The sequence below is a fragment of the Bison bison genome, unplaced genomic scaffold (genome assembly GCF_000754665.1).
Source record: "Bison bison bison isolate TAMUID 2011002044 unplaced genomic scaffold, Bison_UMD1.0 scf7180017864050, whole genome shotgun sequence".
NCBI lineage: Eukaryota > Metazoa > Chordata > Mammalia > Artiodactyla > Bovidae > Bison > Bison bison.
In genome coordinates this window covers 4,530,745-4,536,783 of record NW_011494622.1, presented here as the reverse complement: position 1 = coordinate 4,536,783, position 6,039 = coordinate 4,530,745, and positions in this window count along the sequence as shown.

The following is a 6,039-nucleotide window of genomic DNA, read 5'->3' as shown; positions in this document are numbered from 1 at the left end:
CGGGTAGGGGGCGCCGCCAATCACGCGAAAACGGCTTTCCTGCGCTCCTGTCCCCGCCTCCCCCAGGATACCGTCTGTTGATGGAAAATTCTGCTGCAGGTGTCAGAAGCGTTTGCAGCTCTCCAGCTCAGGTGATCCCTTAATCCTCGGCCCGCTCATCTCTTGACAAGTAACCTCCCCGTGGGTGGGGGTTTAACAGCCCTTCCTTCAAAATTTCTGCCTCCTTTGCACCTGCTGTTTGAATAGGCAACCCTTCTTGATACTCACTTTTAGCCCAGTTCCCCTGACAACCTTCCCTTTTTCCCACCCAGCCGCCTCCGGGACGGGACCAAGACAAACAGGGAGCAGTAAATGCTGCCTGCAAAATTCCTAGGTACAGAGAGGTCCCCCCGAAAAGTCTGCCTGGCGCCAGGGGGCGTGCACAGTTGCCATCCTCACTGTGGCTCCAACTCCCTGTATTTTTGTCGCCAACGATTCAGTACAAATGCCAGTGCCCACACGCAAGTGAAAGTGCTCCAAGTAATTTTGAGAATACATATTTTCTTCTCGTACCACGGCCCCCGCGTTAATATACAGATAATGCTTACTGAGAAGATGCCAATATGCTAAACACTAGAAATTACTAAGTCCAACCAAACAGATGTATCTTTAATGAATAAAGGAATTCTAAAGGAGATGAAGGAATTGGAAAGAAATTAATGCTTACTTAAAAGGGGGTGATAGAATAGAAAGGGCAAATCAAGAATAGAAAGGGGAAGAAGGGGAAGGGGGTAAATAGATGAGGGATGCCATGGAGGATGTGGGAGACGGACATCAAAAAGCCAAACAGTTTAAAAGCACTAGCGTTTTCCAATAAACTGAGTTATAGGCTGCTTCCTAGGAAACTAAGCATTAAAATATATTTTCAAATACTGTGACTATACTGTGCTTTTCTATAAGGAATCTCTATTGTTTCAACTGTGAAAAAATACAACATTCATACAAAGTAAACTAGTGGATATTTTATTTTTTTAACTATTAAAATATTTATTTGGCTGGGCCGGATCTTCATTGCTGTACATGGGATCTCCAGCTACGGCATTTGGGATCCAGCTTGCAACCAGGTGATCGAACCCGGGCCCCCTGAATTGGGAACGCAGTCTTGGTCACTGAACCACCAGGGAACTCCCTGTTTATTCTTTTAAAACAAAGTATTATCCAAGAGGTTATCATTCAAACGAAAAAATACTAGTGTCCATAGACATACAAAGGCCACCCATGTATTCATGCTTTTGTAATAAATTTCCCTGGAATGGCATGGATTTCAAGTGGGAGATGAAGTAGGAGGCAAAAAAAAAAATTATCGCTAATATTAAGCTCTAATAAAACAGTACAGAAATGAATTATTTTATGTATCTATATAAAAACAAATATGTTCACATTTGTCATTTTTAAAAAGCTGATTGTTTTAAATATTAGTATTCATGGACCACTTTATTCTCATTCCTTGTAAGTCAAAGACAAGGAGACAATGAGTGCCTTAGGCCAGATATGACTTTGCCATGCCTAGGTGATGACAGGTGATGACTTTAAAAGTAGTTACTACCTTCCTGTCTTCCTTGTCTTCTCTTTTTTATTTTTAAATTAAGCAGTGTAACTGATCTTGAAGGAGCCCTTTTGCCCCTAAAATAGTTAATATTCATCCCACTGGGGGTCCTCAAAGTGTACCCTACAATTCCAAATTATTTCAAATAAAGCATGGTAATTTGATATTACCAAAAATAAGATATATTTTGTGTGTGTGTGTGTGTGTGATCCTTTACATGCAGGGGACAGCATGCTGAGTGCTTTACATACTTTATATATATTTAAAATTTTCCAAAATATGGGTTTACTGCAAGTTGACAATAATAGTAACTAATTGAGCACTAACTCTGTCAGATACTGTTCTAAGCACTAGACATGCTTCATTTGATCTTCACAATCACCCGTGAATGTAATCTCCACCTATCCATGAAGGCAAAATAATTTGCTTAACTGTTATAGAGTTATCAGACTTTGGTTTTATCACACACCTGCTCTGGCTCTAAGGCTTGTGCATTTAAGCACTAAGTCATGGTACTTTCTAAAAACTCTATCTCTTTTAGTCATCACATATGACAGACGAGAAAAAAACAGGGTTTAAATCCATGAGCTTAGTCCCTGTATTCCATGCTTTTATAAGTGTTTAGTTTTGTTGCTTTTTGAGTATGGCTGGTATCTTAGCCAGCCACCCGACAAGTGCAAAGTGATTTATAGTAATCACTAAAGTCGGTAAAATCGTATAATCAATAAAGAGGAAACTGTCTAACATTTACTGAGAGCCCTGGTCTATAACTCATGATCTTTCCAGCACACTATCTATTGTTCCCAAGAATGAGATCTGGAGAAATGTACACTCATGGTCAGGAAACTGCCTTAAAGCAAATGTCATATTGCTGTGAAGTCAGCATGGGCAATTCAAACATTTACTTAAAAGTAGTAGTTTGGTTTCTACCCTGTGCAAAGTTTGAGGAACACTGGGAGGTGGTAAGATATACACAGGAGTGCCTGAGATCAGGAGGTATTGAGGGAGATGTCAGGTATTAAATTAGAATCCAGGAAGTCAGTTCCTTCTGGGAAGTCAGTGCTGAGTCCTCCCAGGTCTAAGTTAAGACCAAATTAAGTAGAGATGCCTTATTTATTATATTCCTTATGGCCAGCACATTCTGACAGGTTTGTAATTAAACACTCCATGGGCTATCTTCATTATTCTCTTTGGTAAGCTGGGAATGGTGTCAGTCTGAATTCATTGGGATACTATAAGGATAAATTAAGTGAAAATTTGACATTTAAAGTACTAGAGTGTAAATAGGTATACAACACCCATTCTCTGTCGATAATATGTAATGAATCTTCTCCTCCACTACTTAGTATGTGCGCTAGCTGCTCAGTGATGTCCAACTCTGCAACCCCATGAACTGTAGCCCACCAGGCTCCTCTGTCCATGGAATTCTCCAGGCAAGAATACTGGAGTGGGTTGCCATTTCCTTCTCCAATGCATGAAAGTGAAAAGTGAAAGTGAAGTTGCTTAATCGTGTCCGACTCCTAGCGACCCCATGGTCTGCAGCCTTCCAGGCTCTTCCATCCATGGGATTTTCCAGGCAAGAGTACTAGAGTAGGGTGCCATTGCCTTCTCCACTGCTTAGTTTCAGTTCAGTTCAGTTCAGTCGCTCAGTTGTGTCCGACTCTTTGCGACCCCATGAATCGCAGCACGCCAGGCCTCCCTGTCCATCACCAACTCCTGGAGTTTACCCAGATTCACATCCATCGAGTCAGTGATGCCATTCAGCCATCTCATCCTCTATCGTCCCCTTCTCCTCCTGCCCCCAATCCCTCCCAGCATCAGAGTCTTTTCCAATGAGTCAACTCTTCGCATGAGGTGGCCAAAGTACTGGAGTTTGAGCTTTAGCATCATTCCTTCCAAAGAAATCCCAGGGCTGATCTCCTTCAGAATGGACTGTTTGGATCTCCTTGCAGTCCAAGGGACTCTCAAGAGTCTTCTCCAACACCACAGTTCAAAAGCATCAATTCTTCGGTGCTCAGCCTTCTTCACAGTCCAACTCTCACATCCATATATGACCACAGGAAAAACCATAGCCTTGACTAGACGGACCTTTGTTGGCAAAGTAATGTCTCTGCTTTTGAATATGCTATCTAGGTTGGTCATAACTTTCCTTCCAAGGAGTAAGCATCTTTTAATTTCATGGCTGCAGTCACCATCTATTTAGTATACTTCTCCTTAAAGCCCCTGGATCTCCTTAAAGGTAGCCGTAGGGTTAGAGAGAAAAACACTGTGTTTGCCTTTGCCCACTTTGGGTAAAATTGTGTATAGGTATTAACAGAAATCAAAATACCTAGATATCATTATAGTTTCTTCTGCTGATTCACCACAAGAACATAACAGGTCTTTAACCTAACTCTCTCTCTCGTAAACTTTCAAGCAGAGTGTAGTTTACAGAAAATACGGTTGTAAGTGCAGCCAAACTTCAAAAGGAGAAGTGAAAAAATTATAAAACACTTTAAAAACAAATAGTAGACTGATAAAGCTTAAAGGGAACATACTATAGTATTTGGAAGAGGAAAACTAATCTGTGAACAAAATTTTAGGACATCGATATATAAATTATGCTGAGTGGGCCTCTTCAAGTAAAAATATTCATGTTGGGAAACTTTCAGGCAGAAGTGTCTTTGTATTAATCTTCAAAGAGAAATAGAATTACAAAGGAAAGTACTGTACATTGAATTAGTTGGTATCAAGACAAAGAATTGAAAAGGGCAGATCCCCAAGAGAGGATAATTTCAATTTATCCAAGTTTTGACCTGAAATTTAGGGAAATAGAGTATGTCAATTATCTACTGTCATATAACAAACTACCACCAAATAACAACCACTGGATATGCTTATGATTTTGCAGGTCAGTCAATGGTCTGGGGTCAGTTGGGTCAGTTCTCTTCTTGCCTGAACCATTAATGATGCTGTGATCTTCTGGCGCACAAGCTAGGACTACTCTGGCTATGGAGCCTCCATTAACATGGCTTGTCTCTGCTCCCTGAGTTCTCATCCTTCAAGAGATTGCTTGGGTCTCTTCACATGACCATGTCAGAGATGTGATATACAAGTTCTTTTTAAGCTTTTGCTTGTGTTACATTTGTTAACATTCCATTGGCCAAAGCAAATCATATTGGCCCAGTCAGGAATTAAATGAGAGGGGGCCTACATACACGTGTGCTCAGCCTTGTCGGTCGTTGGAACCAATCAATTACATCTCTCCATGTTTAAATCCATGTGAAGGCCCCCTCCCAGGTGGCACAGCAGTAAAGAATCTGCTTCCAATGCAGGAGACTCAGGCGCAGTCCCTGAGTGGGGAAGACTCCCTGGAGGAGGGCATAGCAACACTCCCTGAAGTGGTGCAACCCACTCCAGTATTCCTGCCTGGAAAATCCCACGATCGGGGGGAGGTTCACAGTCCACAGGGTTGCAAAGAATCAAACACGACTGAAGTGACTGGGCATGCATGATATGGCTTACCAGGCGTTCCTTTCTCTATACTTTTACGTAAAAAATATTGGGTACCTATTGTACTAATTTCCTGTTGCTGCTATAACAAATTACTACAAACTTAGTGGTTTAAAACAACATGAATTCATCTTACCGTTCTGGAGGTCAAAACTAAAATTAAAGTGTGACCTGGGCTGCTTTTCTTCTGGAGGCTTCAAGGGGAGAATCCTTTTTCTTCTCTTTGTCAAGTTTCCAGTGCATGACAAGTTGCTTCATTGGTGTCGGACTCTTGGCAACCCTATGGACTGTAGCCCACCAGGCTCCTCTGTCCATGGGGAATCTCCAGCTTCTATCAAATATACAGCAGGGATTAACTGTAGTCACCACGGTGTATACTACAAGCTCTTGCTTCCATCCATGGCCATGTTTTGTTTTTATTACTGTTCTCAAATCTCCTGTCTCCCCTCTTATAAAGACCCTTGGGATTACATTGACCTCACCTGGGTTAACCTAGGTTGATGTTCCCACAGGTTTGGGATTAGCAGGCCGGCATCTGTGGGGTGCCACTGCTCTGTCGCACCTACTATGTGCTTGCGAGTTCAAACACGAAAAAGGGCTGCATTCAATACAGTGGACGGAGATCATTTTTCTCAGATTGTTTGAACTACCCATCTCATTTACCGATAGTCAGAGGACTTTCTCACGTGTTTACCAGCCCCTGGGCCACAGGGCTGTTTAAACTGAACTTTGCTGATGTAAGCATATTTATATTAGCTGCCTCCATATTTATTATTACAGTTGCTGTTTGGGTACAACATCACAAGACCATCAAAGCGGCTTTCCTCGTTAGCAGCGGAGGCGGCAGCAGTTAACACCTGGGCGGTGCAGGGCACAGCCGAGGGTCCGGAGGTCACTTTCTTCCCGCGTCCCTTTCCATCCGAGGGGGGGCCCGCTGGCCAGGCTCGGGGGCGCGGGACGGG